The sequence below is a fragment of the Microtus ochrogaster genome, chromosome 4 (assembly GCF_000317375.1).
Source record: "Microtus ochrogaster isolate Prairie Vole_2 chromosome 4, MicOch1.0, whole genome shotgun sequence".
NCBI classification, from domain to species: domain Eukaryota; kingdom Metazoa; phylum Chordata; class Mammalia; order Rodentia; family Cricetidae; genus Microtus; species Microtus ochrogaster.
Window position 1 is genome coordinate 77,218,444 of NC_022011.1, and position 25,431 is coordinate 77,243,874.

The following is a 25,431-nucleotide window of genomic DNA, read 5'->3' on the forward strand; positions in this document are numbered from 1 at the left end:
AGCTCAAACAGAAATCTGGAGGCAGGGACTGAAGCAAAGACCTTGTAGCAACACAAATTCTGGACTTGCTTCCAGTCTCATGTCTCCTACCTTTCTTACATAGCTCAGGCCTAATTGCCTAGGGTTGGTACTGTCCTCTGTGAGCTCGGCCATCCTGCTTCGATTAGCAATCAAGAAAATGCCTCATAGACACACTTACAGGTCAATCTGATTAACCCAATTCATTTATAGAGGTTTCGTCTTCCCAGGTATGTTAAGCCAAGACTAGTCTTCACATCCTATATTTTTGAAGACATCACACACCTTGGCTGCTGGACATAAAGAAATTAATCTCAAAACGGTTAGGGAAGTTCCATGCTGCTGGTTAGAGTCCATAGTACAAGAAGAAGTTATACAGCTGCTGTGGGGGTGGAGGAGGCATCAGCGATCGTATTTGGCACTGACCCTATATACTGCAACATCATCAACCTGCCAGGCAAGATGTGCCTACTGGCACAATAGTAACACTACCGTCATTGGGTAACTAGCTGTTCTCTTGTTGGATCTGAGGGCTGCTTCAGTGGCCCAGTAATCCTAATCAAAAGCCCATGGTAGAGACCTCAGGCCTCTGTGGAGATTCTTCATTGTATGTCTAAGTAGCTATGTTGTCAAACTTTTTTGAAACATTTGTTTCTATAACCCTATACTTGGCCTCTTATTTGATCAGTGAAACTTCCTTTTGCAATGGATAACATTCCATGGAAAGATGTATAATTGGTCAAATTAGTGAGAATAAGGGGTTGATATCTGTGTGAAAGCCAACGCCCAGGGAATATTGAGGAAAAAGGTGGGGAAGATATGAATCAGAGGATGTGCAGTACTTCTGTGAAATGCTCCTTCCTGAATATGACACGTCTACTGAAGTCATGATCTCACAACAGCTGCGCTTACCTACACAAAATCTATAAAAGATCAAGTGGGATAAAAGTCTTAACATTAATGATGTAGATGATCTCTAGACTCTACCCGGTCCTGAGGAAATACTGGCAATGGATAGTTAGGCTGGGGGAAAGTTATTCTTTCCTGAGGATGGAGCACTGGTAAATTTCCCATGATTCAGATGATGGTTTCACACCCCAATGCAAAAAGGGTGCCTCTAATTGGATATAATGGATTATTCAAAAAATGAAATTGAGAGGGGACATGTTGGAGGAGACATAGAGGGAATTTGGTGAGGGGCAAAGGGTTAGTATATTATCATGTTGCATTGTACACAAGCATGAAATTCTGAAGAAAAGACTTTAAAAAAATAGACTCCATTTGGGGAGGCCCAAGCCACAGCTTACTTCCAGAGTCCAGAGACCAGCTCCAGTGGGAATCAGTTTTCTGATTCCAACACGTAAGTCCTGAGGATCTGCTGTGGGAACTCTTTTTGTATGCCAACAGGGATCTAACTGAGGTTTACACTGCAGGCCTGTGTCCAACATATTCTTCTGGAAATGTCTGAGCCTGTGCTTGTTGTTTCTTTCAGAACTGTAGATCAAATTCAAGGGCTCACAGATGTTACAAAATAACCTTACTGCCGGGTTCCTGTGTAGAACCTGAACCCATTCTTAAGTGTATAGCATTGTATTGCTAACTACACATACTGCATTGTGTGCTAGATAACTAGAACTTATCCATCTTGTGGACCTATTTTAAATCTATAGAAAACACTTGACAACCCCCACTCATTCTATCACTTCCCTAGTTTCTTTTCCTACTACATCTATTTATTTCAGATAAGTCATTAACCCCTCCCAGCTTGTTTTAGGTAGCACGACTTCAAGGTTTATCTACTCTGACAGAAGTGGAAAGATTTCTTTCTTCTAGGCTAAATACACTCATTTGGAAGCATATGCCAAATTTTCTTTATGAATTTATCTCAATGTCATTTCCAGTACTTCACTATTTAAATAATCTTCATGAACATAGGGAAGTGATATTTCTTTGAGGTTCTGATTTCAATTCCTTTGATAGAAACTATGGATTGGATTGGTACAAAATGGTAACTATATTTTAATATTCCTATTGAAAAAAATATTTTTCTCTCATAAAATGTACCCTAGCCATGGTTTTCCCTCCTTCTACTACTTCCCACTCTGCCCTCATCTCTGCTTTCTCCCAGATCAACTTCCCCCATTTCCCTTCAGAAAAGAACAGGCTTGTGAGAGATACCAACTAAACACAGTAAAGCAAGATACAACAAGGCAAAAGCCCTCATACCGAGGCTGGACTAGTCAACCCAAAAGGAGGACAAGAGTCCCAAGAGTAGGCAAAAGAGTCAGACACACATTTTAAGGAAGACATACTGTTTAAATAGTAGTTACATTATTTCAACATTCCTGCCAAGATCATACAAGTTGTCTTACCAACAATGAAATGCTATCTCACTATACTTTTCAAAAACCTTAGCAATCTAGTGGACAAGGTGTAAGTCTCAGTCACTTAAGAGGTTAAGATATATCACAGAATCCAGAGGTCAAATCCCTATGTTGTTTTTGGGGGAAAAGTTCTCACTATGTGGTCTGGGCTGACTTGAACTCTATTAAGAAAAATGTTAAAAGAATAATCTATTAACACAATTATTAGGACAATAATGTAAAACAAATCGATCGTCTAAAAATAATTCTAAATCTCCAAAGGGTAATCTTCTTGAAATACTAATGTTAAAGAGACACTAATTTGGGGGCGATAATTGACTGTGAGAATAAGTACTGTGGTTTAGGCTTCATTTGAGTATAGCAATGTGGGTAGCAGTAGAAATATTCATAATCCATTCATTTAAAATGTCTAAATTCATTACTTTTCAAGCCACAAAATTTCTTCAAACAAACACTGTCGTCTTCCCTCCTGCTTGTCCTTTCCCAGGCCATCTCATTTCCTCTACTTCCTGGCCTCCTAACGTCCAGAACGTCACCCATGTTTCATGGCAGTTCTTTTCTTTGGGGGAATAAATGGTTTTTTAGTCACCTCAGGCCTTCCCTGGAAAGACTGCTTCTTCTCTCTCACGTTAAACAACTCATTACAACAATAATTGCAATCACATCATACCAATAAGCAGCTGCTGGACTTCTAAAAAAAAAAAAACCATGACATTTCAAATATACAGTAACTCTTCCGAAATTTCAACCTAGGTTCCAACTTCAGTTTAAGCCAAATATGCTCCTCAAGTGTGAGATGAACACTGAACATTTTTCCATCTTCCCATTTATCCTTTTTCTTTAGTATTGTTGTGATGTGGTTTGACTATTTAATTACAAATAGAGATTACTTTAGCCCCATTACATATTTAAAAGCTTTTATTGAATAATTAGTTAAACTACCAGATGTTTCTATGTTTCTGTGTTGAATAAGCCCATATATATAAATACATAAACACCCACTATTTATACATATCTATCCCCCCACATACATACATACATACATACATACATACATACATACATACATACAAGGAAGGGCATTTATGTGTCTCTGTATATGAACAGCATTTGTGTGTGTATATATGTCCATATGTATAAATGTGTGTGTTTATGTGTAAGTGTGTCTCTGTGTATACATATGCATATAAAGACTACAATAAAACCTTGAGTGTTGTTTATCAGGTGCTCTGTACCTTTTAGAAGATTGGGTTTTTCTTGTTTTATTTGCTTGATTTCAGATAGAGTCTTTTGCTGGACTGGAACTCAACAAATAGAAGAATTTAAAATATATCCCAGTGGCCTCATGTTTCTAACGCTGAGACTCAAAAGACAGGCCACTATTGCTAGGTCACTTTAGATAGGTTTTGCTGATCATACTTATGGAAGGTGACTTCCTTATGGAAGGTAACTTTTTATCAACTGGGGTTACACTTCTAGCCACGCATGTTTTTTTAACCTTAAAAATATTCACATTGGGGAGGGGGAGGGAAATGGGAGGTGGTGGCGAGGAAGAGGCAGAAATTTTTAATAAATAAATAAATAAATAAATAAATAAAAATATTCACATTGCTAAAATTTAGAGATCATTCACTGAGCTGTTGGAAACCTAGATAATTCTGCATCTTACTATCCGCACCTGAAAGAGTGACTGAGGCCTACCTTTTAAAGGGAACAGCTGCAAATCCTTGACACTGGGCTCTGTGTAAGTGAGATCTTCCTTAGTAAGACTGCTAAACTAATACATTTACTATCAGTAATTTCAACAAGATATTTTCATGTCCACCCTAACAGAAACATTCTCACTATCTGTCTCTTTTCTAGAATCTTTAGAGTAGTGTTAGTCAATGTCCAGCAGTATATGGCCCATTGTTTTCTGTAACTGAAGAATTGTGGGCTTCTGAAGAAAACACTGAATAAAACCTGTTAAATTATTACCCTTATTTAATGATTACATTACAAGGTTCTGATTTTTATTAGTATGTCATGTACATAGAGATTGTGACAGATATTTTTATCCATGCCCAGAAACTTTGCTTCTTTGAAAGTTCTAAGATATATTTTGGATAGAAAATTATTAGAGCAAATTTGAATGGCATTTATAGGTAAGAACTTTTCAGATATATAGTTTCCAAAATATCCCTTAAAAGTAATATAGATATATATATATAACACTGACAGTTATATAAAGTACACACACACACACACACACACACACACACACACAGAGAGAGAGGGGGGGCAAACACAGACCAGTGATTCTAGGTTACACAATGAGACCCATATTGTGACAAACAACAGCTACATTGATAAGTAACTATTGATTACCGAAAGTGCTAGTAGAACATCTGACAGATAACTTCCATCAATGAAATTCTTCTTTAATGTAGAATTATCATAGTGCATGTTCGAAAAAAATGACAGAAATAAAGAAGGGCATTATTTATCTCTTCATTTTCAAGATTCATCCATATTTTCCTTCTTAATTTTTAGATACTTCATATAAAATGTTCAGCAATGACCTTTACCAAAATGCTTAACCAACTGAATGTTAAATTCAAAATGAAATGGTAGTAACTTAGAAATGAAAAGTGATAATTGCCTTTAAAACTTGCTAGAGAAAAGCCTCATCAATAATCATTGAACTTTATATAAAATAAAATAATTATCTGTATTGTCGATTATATTTAAAATATAATCAAAACACATCCTTATTATAACATGCTAGCTTTCCAAATGAATAACCATTATTATTGAATGCCTGCTCATCATGTGTGCACAGTAAAAGTATATATTTATCGCTATACTTTTGCCATATATATATACATACACACAAATATAATTTATTTCTTTAGCGATCATTAAAGTAGATATTGATGACTTTCCAGAGAATGAAACTGAGTTTGAGACATCGGATTTAACTGAAAAAGCAAAGCAACTAACACAAAAATCTTGAATAAAAAGTTGTGCTACTATAGTAAGCACAAATTTACTTTATGTGATTTTAGCATCTTATAAACATGAGTTACAATGATTCTGGAATAGAATATGGATATAATAGGAATTTTCAGAGGCATTTTTCATAATTAGTCCATTCAAGTTTATTCTTGAAATTCTGTCAAATGATAAGAAGATATCATAAGGACTTTGATCCCAATTGATCTCTGAGGATGCCACTTCCCTTCTCTCCATGTTAATTGCCAGGAGCTGAGGAGTTTGCACAGAGTAACACATCAAGGTTTATGTAGCCAGGTGTGGTTGCATCTGCCGGTTTCCCACCAACCAGGAAGTGCAGTTAAGAAAGGTTTATTTTGGGTTCTAGGCCCATCTGGACACTCATAGCAATATGTTGAGTGGAATACAAACTCTTTACTTTGAAATATTTTATTCCTTAGTAGGATTATTTATAGAGTGGAGCTAATATATTTGCCAGAAAAAAAAAACATTAATTTTATCATACAGGAGAAAGTAAAAGCATAATTTGCCAGCAAAGCATTCTATTTTACCTAGTTACAACATATTTCCTCATGCCATGTTCTTGAGGAAGTGCTACCCAATAGATTTGAAATGATAATTACTTAATAGAATGCAAATCGATGCATGAGATACGACAAACATTTATTATAGCTGATTTACTTGTTGATATTTAATTGAATATGTACACTTATTTCATTTTGACTTCTAAAATATTGACATCATATTTTATCCTAACTACTTCAGGTTTCAAGAGGTATGCCTCATGAGCAACAAGCAAGATTGTGAAGGACTGTAACGAGTGACATTATCCCAAAATTTAAAAAGCCACTGAGGAGTTACCATGCAGTCTAGTTTGGCCTGCGATACACATCAAATTTCATTAAAGATTACAGTCCTTGTACATGTCTTAATGCGCCTGTCTGATATTATTAATCTTCATTTACAAACTCAATTTTCTTTTTGTTTGTGTTGTTTGACTTGAAAGTGGAGTATGGAGCGGCATTTATGTCAAATGCTTACGAAAAGAAACAGAGGGAAAAGGGCAGATAAAAGGAAAAGAGTGGAGCAAGACATTTCTTCACTGCAGGGTGGGGTGCTAGAAATTGCACTCATTTCCTCCAAATGTGTAATGGAAAAAATCATAGGTACATTTGAGGTTTACTGTATTTTTGATAAATGAGTCAGGAAGCTTTGTTGAAAAAGATCAAAGTAGTTATTTTAAAGAACATTCTGAACAATCACAGTGCTCTCAACCCTTGACACACAAAGTAGCTAGCAATGAAATTACAATGATAGGTTTTTTTTTTTAAAAAACAACAATTTATGATAATTTGTCTCTGTTTTACCACTTTTAAAAATCCAAAAAGTTCTGTTTTCTGTATTAAATAAGCAATGACAGTGTGTTTCTTTGGTAATAATTGTTATTTTAAATAAAGAACCAGAAAGGACCATTTCCTCAGTGGGACTCCAAGGACAGAAGCACCCAGCTCTATACATTGTGCCAATAAACATTTATTTGTCTGAGTATTTTCTGGCACCACTCAAGGTCTCCCCTTTCCTTCCCTCTTTATTATGGTCTGGCAATTCTCCTGTCCACCCACAAGGGTTTCGACTATCCAAATTTCATTACTTTTTTTAGCCGCCAAGGGCTGATGGCTTTCCTTGCTACCGAAGGCCATTTCCTTCCAGTAATGCAAAGAGGAAAGAGTAAATAAAAACCTCAATGAAGAAATTCCATTTTGTAGGATAGCAGCACACCAAAATCAATCTCTGAGATTCCATAAAAGCACTATGTACATATTTCCAAGACCTCTCACAATTTTTATAGTATTTTATGACATCACGTAAAGTCTATTTTATGTAGCCTTGCCATGCCAAGTGCTGCTATGACTCCACCTAATTCTGAAAATGCCAGACATTCCTATATAAAATGAGCTAGATCACTAGTGAGCCATAAAATGGAAGACCTTTTTCAGTTAGTACACAGGTCCAATCTAACCCTTTACTATGACAGTGTGTCACATTAATAACAAATTTTACAACATGCTTGGTGAAAATTCATGGATCCTTTTAATATAAAACATTGCCAAAATTTGAACAGAGAAAAATAAACCCAGGCCAAATGGGAACACACACACACACTCACACACACACACACACACACACACACACACACACTCACTAATCAAAGCTGGTCACTCAACCAAAAGTTACTTTTGCAACAAAATACTAACACCAAAGTTTTTTGTTTGTTTATTATAAAAAAGTTTGCTCTAGTTTTCTATGTAGGAGTGTTTTGGCTACATGTTTGCATGTGTATTATGTGCTTGTAATACACTCAGATGCCAGAACAGGGCATCAGATCCCCTAGAAGGGGAGTTACTGAATTCTGTGAGCCACCCCGTATGAGCTAGGAACTGTATAAGAACAGCCAGTGGTCTTAACCATCGAGCAATTTCTCCAGTCCGCATTTACTTTATGGTTTTTTTTTTTGGTGTGTATTTATTTTTGTTTTTACATCCTGACCTAAGTTTCTTTTCCCTCCTCTCCTCCCAAGCCTAGGTCACTTCAGTGCAGGCTCCCTTGTTGTCAGTTGCTTTTCTTTAGTTGATTCTGGGGGGTTTATTGTGGTGTCCTTGAATCCTTTGGCTCCTACAATCATTCCTCCCTCTCTTCTGCAGGATTTACTGAGATCTTTCTAATGTTTGGTTGTGGGTCTTAAGGGGAATCTTTGAATCTTGAAAAATGAAGGCAATAAAGAGACTTACTTTATATTCAAAATGCTGAGGAAGGGATAAAATTCTCTTTATATGATACTACCATTAACCAGGATCAGTGATGAAGTACCTATCTTTATTCCAGTACTGGTGATGCGTCTTCATGGCCCCTCCACTCTCTCTGAGCCCTCCTAAATAAGTACTTCAAATATGTAAGATAATTTCATCAAGTACTGAGAGGAACAATAAGATCTTAAGGAACCTTCAAGGTCATTTCAGCATATGCCCATGCCCCGAGTTTACTCAAGTCTCTGCCCTTATTAAAACAAATACTTTAGTATCTTAAACAGTGATTTCAGTGATCCTCAAATGCTTAAATCTTAGTCTAATAGTGTGATGAGACTATTGATTAGTTTCCACTTATAGAGAAATCATTTTAGTTCGTATATTTCAACTTCTTTTTAATATATTTTAATCCACTTATTGTCACTGTCTTCCTAAATATACATAATACTTTCCTTATCTTTGAACACATTACTGCATGTACTGATGATAAATGGGATTGAATCCCAGGCAATTTTAATTTTACTTCTTCAAAATCATAAGCAGAGTTGTAAACAAGCTAGATGTCTGATTACCTACAATGTTGATGGTACATAAGATAATACATTTTTATTATTGATGAATTTTATGGTGAAATAATTCATGTATTCATGCAACATTATTTATATAAATACATATAATGCCTCTACACGGCAACTCTATTCTAAAACCCAAGACAGTAGTGAAGATATTTTCTTTTTAATGTTCAACTCTGAAAAACATCTGAGGAGCATAACAATTACTATAGAGGGGACAACGAAAGTTCTGAGATACAAACTAAAGGGCAACAGCCTACTCTGACAAGGTGTCAACAGCAATCTGCTGGAGACAGAGGTCTTCCAGTTGTGATACAAAATCAGAGAAGGAGATGGTCACACACTCAAAAGACAACAGGCAAACAGAGACAGTATTTGAGACATCCTTTGGCTGTGGTACTGCTTTCAGGGTTTCAGGTACTAAAATACCTGAATACACACATATGCACACACACACACACACACACACACACACACAGAGTGGGGGAGGGAGGGAGGGAGGGAGGGAGGGAGGGAGGGAGGAAGAGGGAAAGATAGTTCTGTAGAGGTTAGAAAGTGAGACTAACCAGAGCGGTTAGAAAATAAACAGCATTCCAAAAGGAGTTTGTTGTTGCTGTTACTAGTCTTAGTGTTTCCATGTTTAATTTTAATTTTCTTTTGCAGATATGAAGCAGTGAGTATTTCAAAGAATAACGATGATGATATTGCTGTGAATGGAGAATGCATCACAGAGAAACCTGTCTTCATCCAAGTGAAGAGACAAGTGTTCCATCTGAAGTATGATTCCAAGTAAACCATGAGGCTGACATGAACCTATACTGATTTGGTGACTGTATAGATAGAAATTCAGATGGATGAGCTACATTAGAGAAGTATTGTGGAATAGAGATATGTTTTGGAGGAAACGCTCATAGGTCTTTATATCTATCTAGACGTCCATATCTAGACGTGGATAGGAACAAACGGGGTCTTGAGGGAGAGGGAACAGTCAAAGACAACTTTTACACTGAATGAAATATGAGTCACTTACTCAGATTATAAACATTTGGAAATACATTAGAAATCTAACACGGAGCTTTAGGCAAAATCAAATATCATTAGCATGCCTAACATGGTTCATTTATATTAATAAACTTTAGCTCCTTTATAAGAATAATGATAAGTTTTAGAAAAATACCACACAAACCCTTCTCACACTTTGTAGCCATGTGCCCAAATATAACACAAGTAGATCAAATATGTTTTGTTATCGATGCGAATGCGCAAAGTGATTTCCCTTGCTGTAGACGGAGTGAGTTGAACATGCTAAATAACTTGAAGAAAACGCACTGACTCCTCTGAATTTCTTTGTGGCCAAATCACCTCAGCAACAAGTAGCAAGAAACACAGAAGCTTTATGACTAGATGGCTCCCATGATCACCTGCGGCTCCCCCAGGGGATGGGGGGGAGGATAAGGAGGTGCTGGATGTTTTTGGCAGACGTCCAAACCTGACTCAGCTCTCTCCCCAGGAGCAGCATCAGGTATACGGAAAGCCCAGCTGTGCATCACAGAAGCGGCGCACCTTCTGCATATCCGGCCTCAGTGACAGAGTGCTGCTGTCTACCAGCTACACCATCGTGTACTTCTAAAAGTAAACGTTCCTTTAAAAACTGTAGTTTTTTTAAAAAAATACCATAAACAAAATTGGCATCGATTTTATAAACGGTTAGTATGTCTTCCATAACATCAAACTCCATAGTTTGTCTAGCATCTTGTAGTGAATGATTAGCATAACTAATTATCAAGACAGTTAGCTGTCTTGATAATGTCATACATGGAAATCAGATAAAAGTCTCCTTTAAATTACACTTTTAAAAAGAAACCCCATTTACTTTAAATTGTAAGAAGGAAAACACTAGTTTAAATACATGAAAATGACCAAAACAGAAAGAAAAAGATATATTTTTCCAGTGCACAGGGAAAGGGGATAGAAAAGAGCATACTTCTAGACAGAAGAGACTCCCCCTCCCCCAACACCGACTCACTTTCAGAAAATCCCATCATTTGTGTAAAAGCATATGTTAATTTGGTCTTTATCTTTTCTAAATTAGCTTTGAAAAAAAAATTCCCCAAGCTTCGTTGTAGAAAAAAATTGCCATTGTATTCGGATTATTTACTATGGATGTTAAACTCAAGAAAACAAAACAAAGCAAACAAACAAAAATGTGTAAAACTTTTTGCTATGATTACAAAAGCTGGCATTGATTTTGTTTGTTTGATTGTTTGATAATCTTGTTTGGATCACACTGTTGTACTACATACATACTCGAAATATAACGTACTAAGTTCCACGATACAGTGCTGATTGGCCTGAAAAAATAAGATGTTGAGAAAGGGGCTGATCCGTTTATCTGTCTGTGAGTGCTTTCCCGGGATGCGTAGCCTTTCTGGTCTCTCCCAGGTAAATCAGCTAATCTGCGTTTGCGTGCTCATCTTTGCAGACACAGCTGTAGGGCATATGCCTTTTCTCTAGTCAAGAAGTATGAGCTGGCCCTGGTACTGAGACCCACGTAATAACTCTACCGGAGCAGCCGGAGAGAAAAAGATTGTTAAGCATTGCTAGCTACCTTTTCTTTGCACATTACCAGAACTGGTAGGATGAGAAGCTGCAGGGGTGTGTATGGGAGGGGGCAGCTTTCCGGTTGAAGTAGTTGGATCTCTTTCTCCGCTGATCACCCACCCACTTTTAAACCCTGGTGGCGCAATACTTGGTGGCTAAATCCGAGTTACGTGAAAATAGACACAGGTGGGTGTGGCAGTTGAGGGGAGCACAAGGAAGAAGACCCTTAGGTCCCCATTCTGCAACATCCGAGGGAGGATCAAGAAAAAAAAAAAAAAAAAGACTTTCACTGACCTGCGACCTGGCCTCACGGATCATGCCCACCCGGGATGTGCACCTGCGAGAGTCTTATCCAGGGGAACTCTTCCTCTCTCCCCACACTTCTTTCTTGCCACTGCTTCTTTCTTTCAAATCCTGTTGCTCAGAGCGCCTGCTACTACCAGCCGCGGATACCCAGGCTAGCCAGGAGGATTGGAGAGCCTTCAGTCGCAACTGGAGCGTTGGGGAGGCCTGCACCGAGTCTGCTCCCCGTCTGCCCTGGATGAAGCGACCCCGCCCTCGGGCAGCCAGCAGCGTCGCTGGGCCTCCTCTAAGCTCCCAGGGCTCTCAGGTCCCCACCCCTCGCTCCCTCCGCCCAGCCCTGCAGACCGCGCAGGGCGGAGACCTAGCGGTTGGGCGCGGTGCGGTGATGGTCGGGATGCGGCAGCCTCTGTACTGTGGCTAGTTTAAGGGGACAGGAAGGGGTCTCACAGCCCCGCATACACCGCCACCTTGCTCGTAGGGTGTGTGCGAGCCTGTGCCTGTGAGACCCCGCAGATAAAAGAGCCCTTCTCTTACCTCGCCCCTCCTCCCTCCAGGCCCTTCCTTCCTCCTGTTCAGCGCAATCTGCTAATGTTTCCGAGAAGCCACTTTATGTGGCTTGATGACTGAGCCTGAAAAAAAAAAAAAAAAACCTCCAAGGTTGAGAAGAGTAGCAAGGGGCTGGAGCTCGGGAAGAGGGTGCAACGAAGCACTGTCCTCCAGGTTCCTCCCTGGCTCCAGGTTGAGGCCAAGAACTATTCCTTCTTATGGGGCTTGCCTTTGATAGAGCTGGGTAGTGGTACTCAAAACCCACCTGTAGTCTTTGTTTTTTACCTGCTTCTTGTAAGAGACGGGTGTGGTCTTCTAAATAGGTAAATAATATATATTTCTTTTTGAAGGAGGACTGCAAACAGTGAAGGTCTAGATAGGGAGACTTTAGATCTCTTACCTTAATACACAATTTGCCCCGAGGAATTTCAGAGCAGAGCCCTGTCCAGCATCTCTCTCTCTCTCTCTCTCTCTCTCTCTCTCTCTCTCTCTCTCTCTCTCTCTCTGTGTGTGTGTGTGTGTGTGTGTGCTGTGTCTGCGCTTGTGTTACACAGAAACTTGATAGGAAAAGCAATAAATTATATTCCTTAAAGAGAGGCAACAAAAAATCCATCATCAGAGGATGTGGATTCGGAGGCACGGTGGACTTAAGGACCCAGCTTTCAGAAAGTACAGGGCATAGATGAGTTTAGGTAGGAGGGCTTTTTCTGCAGTACCTTTCTTTGCTCCCTTATTTCCTACTGCACAAGTTCAGTCAGTACTCATGGTTTGAAACCCCAAATCCACGTGGCCTGCTGCTTTGGAGGAAGGGGTGGGGGTTGAAAATATCACCTGAGTTGAAAATAAAATTTGATATCTATAGAACAAAATAAACCCTAAGCACATAAACCTGTCATCAGCTCATTTATTCACAATTAGACCTGAGAATGAAGTAAATAAGTAAAGAAGAAAAATGACACACATCAGTGTGTAGTGAGCAGAGTATAAAGCCATTTCCTGGTTGGTCAATTGTCTTGGACAGGTCCCCAAATGTCTATTTATTTTAGTTCTTTGCTATGTAAATAAAAACATTTGTGCCAAATTATATCAAGGCATTTTTATTTATTGGCACTTTTCATTTCTTTTTATTAATTTATGCAACATTTAGAATTAGAAAAACTGTATAATTTCACTGAAATATTTGACTTGAAGAAGTTAAAAGACACCCTTAAAGGATGCTTTAGTTGAATGGAGGCCAAAGAAATGAATATTACTTTGATGTTAGAGCTCGTGATCAGAAATATTTCTTTCCTGTTATAAATTCTAGCATGCTGTAGATACTGTATATATTTTGAATTCAAGATGTTCAAACTTCACTTCCTCATCTTTGATAAATGCTTCACTTACTGCCACCTGGTGTTCAAAGAAATAGACTGGTGTAAGTTGAATTAACAACCTACCAAGCCAAACAAAGGGATATATAAAACATGGGGTCCCCTTTGTGTTGGCCATTACTCCTGCCATGGTATCTGCCCTAGAGTATGGTTGACATATCTAGTGTCATTCCTTTGGAGTAAATTAATTCTTTGCTTTCCTAGCTGTGTAGGTGTGAAGAGTTGAGGGATGTAAAATAATAAGATCAAAATATATTAAACAAGATTTTTGACAAAAACATTAAAAATCTATCTTTAATGCCACAAAGCAATCTTTCTGATGATATATTAGTGATGTTTAAAGAAGTTAGTTTCAGCTTTTATATTTCATATATCTAATTTGAAAACCAATTTCTCTTTTTTGATATGTTCCCAATAGTTTGTGATTATTGCATAGAATCTTTTAGCACAGGAAAAGCTTTTTCTATACATTTTAATATAATCAGATGTGAGACACATACCAGACACAGAAAAACCTTTCTTGAATCTTAACGTCATTTATCACAGGATTGTCTTTGTCTCTCCCTATTTAAAAGAAAACAAGGAACATGTAAACCCAAAGCTATATGCAAGCACCTTTTAAAAGAGAATGAGAACAGGGATAAACACTAGAGTAACTTAGGCATTTAGATATGCTTCTTGTTTAAATGTTCATTCTGTAACTCTAAATGTAATTGAAAATTTTAAGAGTTATCAATTAGATTTCAAGTAATGAATCTCAAATAAAAAAAGCTTAATTCCTGGAGACTTCTTTCCTTCCTCTACCAAAACAAAACTAGATGGGAGTAAATAAAAAAAATGATGTTGATGCTGAGCAGAACCAATAAGCAGACAGGTAGATGAGGTCTAGAACACAGTGGATGCCCAGGATACAGTCATTGCTGGACGAGAGTGAGACAGAGAAGAAGGGCAGCATCCATGGGGGAGGCTCATTCTTTGGAGAGGTGTCCTCACACTTCTGAGACAGGCTGTCTAAAGTCAGCCCTTTGAGTTTTCTGAGTCAGTGTTTGAAGTACGACAAGGCTTGACCTGCTGCTCCAAACTATCACTAACTTTACCTCTGCCGGTCACTGCTCTTGGATGACAGGGAAAACAAAAGTTCACCTCCCTCGCAAACAACAACAACAACTAAACCCCAAAAACACCAAAACCAAAGAAACCGAGTCTGAAGAAAAGGCAGAGAAATAAGGAGCATCTGAGGAGAATCTGTGTCTTTGATGAACTGCAGAAATTAGCAATGAGTGCTACTACAAAAATTTGTATCTTCCGTTTTTGCTCAACTTTAGATATTATTACAAGGAAATAAGAAAAAAACAACATGATACACACAGACAAAAGTAAGTTAGATGGATGGCAGACAACTAAAGTCAGTGGTTCCTATTTAAGCAAACAGAAAGGAAAGCAGCGCAGAATATTTTTTCTGAAATTTCTATCTCTATCCCCCTTCACTTCTTTTTCTCTACTCTGCTTCCTCCTTTTCTCCCTCTTTCCTCTGTTGAAATATTTACACTGGAGTGTGTCTTTTATATTTCTCATGTATGTCTCATTTGCACTGCCTTAGCTTTAATGGTTTGCATTTTTATCAAGGCCATAGAAACAGCTTCCACCCTGGGATCAATTTGCTCCTTCACTTTCCTGGGACGAGCACTTTGCCTTATAACCCGCGTATGATCACCTCATCCTCGAGATCTTATCTTCCACAATTATTAAATTCTCCTTGGCCTCAAAAGGATTTCTTAGATTCCCATCCTGCATATTTCTATTATGCCCTTTTGAACAGTGTGTCATATTATCATAATTGTTAGTTGAATGCCAACAAAGTCTTCTCAGAAAAGGTGATGCTTAGTCTGGACAAGAGAGGTTGTTTAAGAAGTTGTTGGCTGAGGTTGACGAAGAAATTCCAAGCAGAGAGAATGTAGTTTACAGTGGCAAACTCTTTTTATCAATTTTCAGAACACCTCATTTCTGTGCAAAAGGCAGGATGCACGTGGGAAGATGGGAGGAGATGAGACAAAGATGAAGCAATGTTGCCATAGAAGGTTTTGAATATTCGCATTTTCAAAAACGGAGATAAGTTAAATGTTTCAAAAGCATACCTTGCCGTGGTCAGATTTTATTTTTAGAAGCATCATTCCTATTACAAAAGAAAACTTCAGCCACGTGTGGTAGTGTGCTCATGCCATTCCAATCCTTGGGAAACTGGGGTGGGAAAGTTGAGTTCTAGGACTAGTCTGAGTTGCACAGAGTGTTCCAGGCCTCACTGAATTGAGACTTTGTCTAAAATAAAATATAAAAGTACTTGCGAGAAAGCTGTGGAGAAAACTAAACACTAGGAAATTAATGGTGTGAAGAACAAATAGGGAGACAAAAAGCCATGGTTTGTTTAAGCATACATGAGAGGAAATGGGTGCCATAGAATTCACACAAGGGACCGCACGGAGGTAACCAGAACAAGCTAGTATCCAAGTGGTGATGATAGCTTCACTAACAAATCTTTCCTTTTCCATAACAAAGGAAGGTTGTCAGAGAAACAGGTTTAATGGAGGAAAATGACAAAGTTTTATACATACGGAGTTTGACTTGCTATTGACAGCCAAGTTCAAATATTTAGTGAAAAAAATGCCTATGGTGCATTAAAGTTAGAGTAAGTTATGTTTTGAATTTCCATTACATACTGTAAAATATAAAATATTAAAACAAATGAGTATATAGAATACAGTCTCCGTATAAAATTACATCTTTAATGGAAAAAAATAGATTCTATTTCTTTTTGGCTTTCCTCATTATTTTCAAAATCAACTTAAAATCCTGTGTTGCAAGCTCACAACATATATACAATAATTTTCTTGATCTACCCTTGTTAGGGACTTGCACATTTAATAGTCATTTATAAAGGGGAAAGAAAACATGTGCATGCTGCGATCTGGCTTATGGCAGTGACAGACGAAAACAGTTGTTTTGTACTTCCCCCAGGGGACCAATGGACTAATCAATTCAGAGGCAGTATGGCTATTGGCAGCTTATATCTGGGATCCTGTTTAGGAAGTGCCCTGATTGTGTGAACCCTAGTAGCTGCCTCACACAAGACTATAGTACCTCAGCAGAGGCAGTTCATATCTAAGGACCAATTAGCACAGGCATGAGTGTCTTGATTATTTGCTTGGACCTTATGAGTTCCTGAAGAAAGATATTCAAGTTCTCTACTACCCAGGCTAGATAGTATTTCCCAATGAAATACTGCAGCAAGCTTTTGACTTGACATCTCTATAGCAGAAGCAAATCTGCCTTGCCCAGCAATGCTGAGCAAATGGAGTCAATTTCCTTATGTTAAATCGTTACGGGAAAACTGCAGGCATTTTGTGGGAAACTGTCTCCTGTGTCTAAAGTTTGGCATTATTTCTGACTCTTCAATTAAAGGAAGAAAATAAAGGATTGGAGGCCAAGGAATGAATTGGCTAATTGATAGAATCCTAGGAGCCAGAGGAAGGAGACAGGAAGAGTCTTCCAGTCTTCCAAAAGCTCTAGACTATTGATCTCCACTTAAGGGAAGTCTGAAGTTGAGAACCAAGGAAAACACTTAATAAGACTGGTACACACCTTGGGCCATCACTGACAGCCCATTGTCTGGACACCTTGCTACGCTTTGTGTTACATCTCAGTTTGTTGTCTGATTAAGCTTGTCCGACACCACAACTTAATACACATAATCAGAGACATGCAGACTGAGACCTAATGGACACAAGTGCTTTCACTAAACTCTTCAGTGGCTGCCCCATGGTAAAGGATACCACCCTGCTTAGGACCCCCCGGAGGAGTGGAGAAACGAGATGGTGGTGATGGAAGGCTGAAATGGTGAACACTGGCTCCCTCGAGCTTGCTAAGTTGTGGGACACTTTCATATTATACATTCTCAGGAAATGATCCACATCGTCGCCCTGCATTGACAAGGATATTTAGGTCTCAGGAATTCAAAATAAAATGTCCCAATTTTGACTATTTATGTTCTTTAGCCTTTTCCTGCCATTTAGCTTTCTTAATAAATTGGTTTATGTATGTAACTGATAACAAACCAAAAAGTAATGTGATGTTATTTTTGTTTCTTCCAGCATGCAATTTCAAAATCATTGTATGTGCGCAAAGGGTAATATATTTATGGTTGAAACTGAAGAGTATTTAAAATTATTATTATTATTATTATTATTATTATTATTATTGAAATGAGGGGATCAAAGTTGGGGTCCATAAAATGAAAGGTAAATGCTATGCCATTGAGGTTAAATCCAGGCCAAGTAATGCAAATTTCAAAAATCAATGAAGGACATGGTCTCTGCTCCAGAGGCATGGGAAGGTTATCAAATGTGTAGTAAGGAGAGTTACTTAAATATCCTGTCTCGAAAAACCAAAAAAAAAAAAAAAATATTCTGGGCTCTGATTCTCTCATCATGAGACCAGTAATCCTGTCTTGTACAAGTCTGTGAGGATTAAGTAAAACCATATCTATAAAAATATCTGGACTGTCAAACAGAAGCAACAGTTAATGTTCAATGGTAAATACAATATGTGAATATGTAGCAATGTTCTTTTGAAAGTTTGTAGCTTGCCAGACATTGGCATAAAACCCCCACAAACCTCATTACAATGCAATTGTTCTGCATCTGTATTATCTGATTGAGCATATTAGAAAAGGCCTTATCTTAAATAATTGCAAAATGTGCTCCAGCACATCCTAGATGGTGTGGGTGTTGGGGTGGGTCAACCTATAGCTCTGGTTCTGGGCCTGGGTGGTAGCTGGGTTGGTCAGCCCACCAGCTCTCCCACTCCCTCACCACGTGGAGCTCTCTGGCCTGCTCTGGCTAGCTCACCCTATGCAGTAAGCACCAAGGAGCAGAACTGGTTTTTCGGTGCTCAGATCAGCTCACTCACAGCTCCACCAAGAGGGCCAGGGGAAGTTGAGAGGACACTCTCCCAAGTGCTGTAGCTAGTGAGGGGCAGGGACAACTCTTCCACTCTCAAAACCTCAGGGCCAGCTCCCCCACCACCCACACAGGTAGTGAGGAGTACGGCCAGGTACCTCCCCATTCCTCTCACATCCATGGGCAGCTCACCTGACTCTCCCAACAAGATCAGCTCTTCTGTGCTGCCCAGATGAAGTGCAGGAGTTACTTTCTCCAGTGTGCAGCTGGTGAGGGGCAGAACCCCCTCTTCCATTTTCATAATCTCAATGCCAGTTCTCCCACCGGCCACAGGTGGTGAGGATGGAACCAGCTAGCCCTGCCCCCTGTACCTTGGTTGACTCCCCTGAGCCTGCACCCCCCCCCCCAAAAAAAAAAAGATCAGCTCTACTCTGAAAAGCACTCTGACCTCCACTGAAACACTGCACTATGGGGAATGAATTCAGTTACCATTTGTTTGTGTGCAAAGTACTTATTATTTTTTTGATGGTATCATCAGATTGGTTCATATTAATCAAGAGGTCACTGAGGTTTTTTTTTTTTTTCATTAATCGTCTTACTCTGTTAAATTTGTACGCTTTCCTCTCTTCTCTTTGGTAGCATCCAATCTCTGAAAGCTATGCAGTTTATTTTGAATAAAATTTTATCTCCAGGATTTTCCACGGCTTAAAAATATTTTCTGTTTTTCTTCTTATATCTCAGAGTCCTCTAATTCATGCCCATAGATACATAATTATATAAGGTGCAGTGTCTAATTTTATATTCTAATTGACTTATTCTGTTGCTATGTGTGACTGAAATTATCTTAAGAGCCACATTGCTGTGTCTTTTCTATTTTGAATGCCAATTTTAATGAAATGCTCAACATACACTGGAGAGCTTGGTCTGATGGTAAATTTCTTCCATGAGGACCTGAGTTCAATCTCTACCTCCCAAATAAAAAGAAGCTCACATGTGTGGTTTCAAAGAAAATGCTCTCTAAAGCAGTGACGCTATCAGGGGGAGTGGCATTATTTGAGTAGGTGTGGTCTTTGTGGGAAAAGTGTATCATGAGGTGGGCTTTAAGGTTTCATATATGCTCAAGCCACACCCAGTGTGACAGATCACTTCCTGTTTCCTGTGAGTCAAGATGTAAGAACATTCAGCTCCTTCTCCAGCAAGCTGCTTTGCTTCCTGCCAAGATGATAATGGACTAAGTTTATGAACTGTAAGTAAGCTATCCCAATTAAATATTTTTTCTTTATAAAAGTTGCCAAGGTCATGGTGTCTCTTCACAGCAATAGAATCCCTAACTAAGGTGGAATTTGGTATCAGGAACTGAGGTGTTACTATGATAAACTAACCACGCTTTTGTTTGAAGGAACCTTGGAACTGTAGATCAGAAAAGCAGTCTTAAGTGTTGGTCAATGGGCCATCCTAGTAGGAGAATGGAGATAGAGGTGCTGTCTGTTATGAACTGTGGGTTCCAGGATCAAGAGATTTCAGAGAAGAATGTTTTTGTGTAGCCTAAAGACTAGTGTTGTATTTTGGTGAAGAATGTGGCTGCCTTTTGCCTTTATCCAAAGAGTCTGCCTGAGGCTAAAGTTAAGAGTTTTTGATTAATTCTTTTGGCAAAAAAAATTATCAAAACAATCTAATATAGACACTGTTGTATGGTTACTAGTGCTCACTCTTATACAGATTTATAATAAAAAAGAGCAGGAAAATGTACAATTTGAGAAGATAAAGAGCACCAGTAAATGTGATGGAGCTAAATCCTGTATTGAAGGTCATAAACAGATTAAGAAATGGAATAAAGTGAGTGGTAATCTCAGGGCAAGATCCCACCTAGTTAAATTTCCAATTAATGAAAATGAATTAAAGAAATGTTTAGGGCTGGGTGTAGTGGTGTATGCCTTTAATCCAAGCACTAGGAAGGCAGAGACTGGTGGATTTCTGAGTTTGAGACCAGCCTAGTCTATAGAAATAATTCCAGAACAGCTAAGTTTAGGCAGGGAAAGAAACTATTGAAAACAAAAAGATGGTGGAGATGTAATTGAAGGAGGGGACCATATGTCAGTGACAGTAAGCAACAGAACTCGGCAGCTTCAGCTGTATGGTTCTGACTTCAGAGTTAAGGATAGAAGAAAGGAGTATTTCCTCACTATGCTCCCTTCCCTATATTTTGGAACAGTAATATATATTCTGTCTTGTTTTATTTTGGATGTATGTGATCTGCTTTTTCATTTTCATTTTACATGGGTTTACAGTGTGAGGGGCTGTGAGGAGTCCCCATAAAAAAAACCACCAGTCAAATATGCAATAAGCAAGAACACTTTATTGTAATTTCAACATAGTAGGGTGGCACAGAGCATTGCATTTTTGCATTATTATATGGTTTCAAGCCTTTGTGACTCAGGAAATGGAATATGGTGGTTTGAAAGAAAATTGTACTCAAAGGGAGCATCACTATTAGGAAGGATGGCCTTGTTGGAGTAGGTGTGGTCTCTTTGGAGGAAGTACTGTGGAGGTGGGCTTTAAGGTTTTATATATGCTCAAGTCACACCCATTGTAACAGACCACTTCCTGTTGCCTTTGAGTCAAGATATAAGAACTCTCAGCTTCTTCTCTAGTACCATGTCTGTTTGCATGTTGCCTTGTTTCCTGATGTGATGATGATGAACTGAACCTCTGAACTGTGAGTTGCCATAATTAGATATTTTTCTTTTTATTTTATTTTTTTTTGAGGTTGAATGTTTATTCAGGGGGTTATGGAGGAGGAAGGGTGAAGGGGGGACAGAGAGAGGGAGAAAGAGAGAGAGAGAAAGAGAGAAAGAGAGAGAGAGAGAAGAGGAGAAAGAGACAGAGAAGGGGGGAAGCAGAGAAGTGGGGAGACAGGAAGAAGCGAAGCTGCCTCTCTGAGAGGAAGATGGAAAAAGGATATTTTTCTTTTTAAAAGTTGCTCTGTTCATGGTGTCTCCTCAAAGCAGTAAAATCACCAATTAAAACACTGCAAAATGCATGCTTTGTCATCTTAGCTTTAGGGGACAAAAAAAAAAAATAAGAATCATCAGTCTTTGCTGGCTAGTCAACTAGTCTATTAAAGTGGTGAGTTTCAGCTTCAAAAATAAGAGTGAAATCACTTGAGATGTCTCATTGGGTAAACGTACTTGTCAAATTGGACAATCTGAGTACAGTCATCAGGACCCACATAGTGGAAGGAGAGAATTGACTCCTGAAATGTTTCTTCAGGTATCCACACATGTGCTACAGTATGTTCATGTCCCTACATGCATACACACATGCGCAAATACAAATAAATACATAAATATAATTTGAAATTAGAACAATGATGAAAAGCAATTCAGGAAGACACTTGAGCTTGACAGCCTTTGAACCATACCTAAACATGTGTTTGTGCACATACATGCCCATGCTCACATATGCACTTACAAAAACATAATACTGTCAATGCTGGACTATATGAATTTTATGTTATTAAGTATTGTATTTCATTTCACTCAAATACTGTATTCTATCATGTTATTTAAGAGCCTTCCTTTGGAACGTGCTATAGAGTCATATTTAAGTCAAATCTATAGTAGTACTTAATGTAGGATTGAGAATCCTACATTTTTTGTCTCTTGCTCACTTTTGTCATTTAATATTCTTGTTTGGGCTACTGTTTAATGTCTAAACAAAATTTCTTCTATGCATTTCTATTCTCATTTCTTGTGAGAGAGCAATGTCAATTATAGTTAATCCCTCATAAATTGTCTCAAAGATTCAGACTTTATTACCAAATCAACATATCTATAGTGGTTATGCCCTGCACTATGACAGCTGAGAGTTTGATTTTTTTTGTCTTTTCACATTAGCATATTTATTGTTTATGCATTAAACAAAAAATTTAGCAGGAAATACTGGAGCATACAAGTTTAACAGAGTAATTATAGAAAACTCTTCAGCAATATAGGACCATAATTTCTAGATAAATCATTTTCTCTCAACAAGAAAATCATAAGCACAGTTAATATTGTAGAGGAAACATTGATAGAAATTATCAAATACAACTGTTATTAAAATACAAAAGTACAAAACAAAATGAAACACACAGACAGCATTGCAATCATTTACTTGAAACAATTACTTGAAAGTCTTATTTAATAATGCATAGACAGTATGTCACATTTCCATTTTATGTTGAGTATTTGTGCAAAGGGTCAAGAGCTTTGTACTTGCAGTGTATTACCTAATTATGGGATCACCTTTTCTAACCAATAGTGGCAAAAGTTTAAATAATCATGCTGATATATATCCACAAAGGTGTGATATCTACAATTCAATACATATCCTTGATTGGAAAAGTAATGTTCTATAATTTCATCTTCAATAATAAAAATTATAATTATGCTGAAGACGCCTGATAATTATTTCAGGAAGGTGTTTGGAGCCACCTGATATTTCTTATCATTGGTATTAAGAAAATAAATGAGGAAAAGGTTCATAGCCTTCATGCTGTTTCATCAGACACACCCCAGGCAGGACTGAATCCTGCTCCACCATCGCTAACCCATTATAAATCAGGTTCATGTTAGCTCCTTTGGCTTCTTTCAGTCCCTGGAGTATTACTCTCGATTTTGATTCCTAAAACTATGAAATGTTTCCAATTTTTGGTTTAGTGTTGCATTTTTTGATCATTGCTCCAATATACAGCAGCATTCTGCAGAGAAAAATGCAGGTCAACTCAAGCTAATGCACATGCAATCAATGCCTTCCTTGCAAAGCTTTTAATCACACCTTCTTCCAGTGTAGATCAATAGCTAATGAAGGCATCCAGTTACTTCCCTCAGAATGTATTTGGGAAGAGCATTAAGTGAAGAGAGCACAGGATGGCCACCTGTTTATAACTACATTATTGATGAGACATTTTCTGTGTACATGAATGTTGCTGCAATGGATGGGGCCACAGAGACCTTGGCTTAATGGACTTAGGCCACATTTCGATAGAATATTTGCATGAATTTTCTAAATCCAGAGCTTTCCTGGGCAGAGATTGAAGTGACAACATTGTAATATATTTAACCATTTAGTAGAGAAGAAAAAACAGCATCTTAGAGATAAATTTTTGCAACTTCCTGTGACTTAAAACAGCATGCCTCCTTTAATTAAACTAGCATGTATGTTGAGGAATCTTACTTGTCCTGAATATGTCAGAGTTTACCTTGGTTTGAATACATATCATGTAGTTGGAAGAACAAATACTTTATTTTGACTTGAACTGCCAAGAATGATTGTAAGTTCAACTAAAAATAATTATTTAACAAATTCTACAAGTTCTTTCACATATGATAAGACATAGTGTATTCAGTGAATTAGAGTTCCCTATCCTCCTTCCTTTGGAGCATGTGTTGTTTGTTAGGTAGATCAGCTGGAGCTGAGAACCCCACAGTCAACTGTTCTTTGCATTTTATTGAGTTGTAACTTTCTCTAAAGGTATTTGCTGTGGAAAGAAGAGTCTTTGATGAGAGCTAGAGATGCAGCAAATACCTTTATAGAAAACTACTACTCTGATTATGAAAGGTATTTACTTACTTAGTTAATTATTTGGTTTTTCAAGACAGGGTTTCTCTGTGTAACAGTTCTAACTGTTTGGGAATTTACTCTAAAGACCAGCTTGGTCTCAAACTCCCACAGATCCACCAGCCTCTGCCTCCCAGTGCTGGGATTAAAGCTGTGTGCCACCACACAGGACTGTGTAAGTATTTATAACTCAGAAAGGAATATATCCTTGTTGAAGAAAGTAGCAGTAGTGGGTTCTCTTAAGATTCATGTTCCCACTAGACATGTGAGTGTGGCTGGTTTCATAGAACCAGGTTTGATTATCTTATTGTTGAGGACATCCTAAATCTAAATAGAGAGCAATTGATTACCTCTAAGACATAAGTGCTGCTATTACCCTTTTAGTGAACTTTTGCCATGCTTGTCATTGTTGTGGCTCACAAGTATCACAACTGGGTAAAAATATTCGTGGCTTTCCTGCCTTGGCAACATGGATATCAAGTTCTAAGACAAGAAGAGCTAGTCCTCAGAAAGGTGGCTTCATATCATATCTGTTGTGAGGAGCTGTGGGCCGCTTCCCACCGCCCAGCTCCCGCATGGCTAGCTTCACCCGAAATAACTACACGGAAACTGTATTCTTTTAAACACTGCTTGGTCCATTAGTTCTAGCCTCTTATTGGCTAATTCTCATTTCTTGATTAACCCATTTCTAATAATCTGTGTAGCACCACAAGCTGGTGGTTTACCAGGGAGATTCTTAACCTGCGTCTGCCTCAGAGAGGAGAATCATGGTGACTGCCTGACTGGGCTTCTTTCTCCCAGCATTCTGTTCTGTTTACTCCGCCTACCTAATTTTCTGTCCTATCAAAAGCCAAGCAGTTTCTTTATTAATTAACCAATGAAAGCAACAGATAGATACAAGATCCACCTCCATCTCATATCCAGCTCCATTCCTCCAATGTCTCTGTCCTGAGTGCTTGCTGTCTTCAGCACCAGGTACCTACCTACCTTCATCTTCTGGGAGGTAACGAAGGGCCTCAGCAATAGCCTATATGTTTTGAGCATCTTGGGTTCCCATCACCAACAACTCAAAAACAGGCTTGCAAGTCTGGTACTTAGGATTTTTTATTAGATAATTTACAGTTCTCTGAGAAAGCATTATCACCAAGTGGCATAACTTTATTTGACACACAAATTATTGATAAATTGTATGTCTTATCAGGGAGGCTTAGCTCATTCACTGGCATCATGGTACACACCTGAGAAGCAGGCTACCCCTAGTTCTACTAGGTTGGAGCTTTGAG

General features: G+C 38.3%; 1 protein-coding gene and 1 long non-coding RNA gene across 3 annotated transcripts in view; one reads left to right on the forward strand and one right to left on the reverse strand.

The window, feature by feature from the left end:
• The window catches only part of LOC113455948, a 149,870-nt gene extending 138,250 nt beyond the window's left edge, over positions 1-11,620 (forward strand). The window contains exons 3-4 of the long non-coding RNA XR_003376849.1: positions 9,436-9,549; positions 10,283-11,620. This is a non-coding gene — a long non-coding RNA (uncharacterized LOC113455948). The remainder of the gene's footprint in view (positions 1-9,435; positions 9,550-10,282) is intronic.
• Positions 1-11,740, reverse strand: part of Scn9a (sodium voltage-gated channel alpha subunit 9) — a 124,572-nt gene extending 112,832 nt beyond the window's left edge. For both annotated transcript variants that reach the window (XM_026778698.1, XM_005346500.2), the window contains exon 1: positions 11,668-11,740. The gene's annotated coding sequence lies outside the window, so the exon portion shown is untranslated. The remainder of the gene's footprint in view (positions 1-11,667) is intronic.
• Between the last annotated feature and the right edge of the window lie 13,691 nt (positions 11,741-25,431).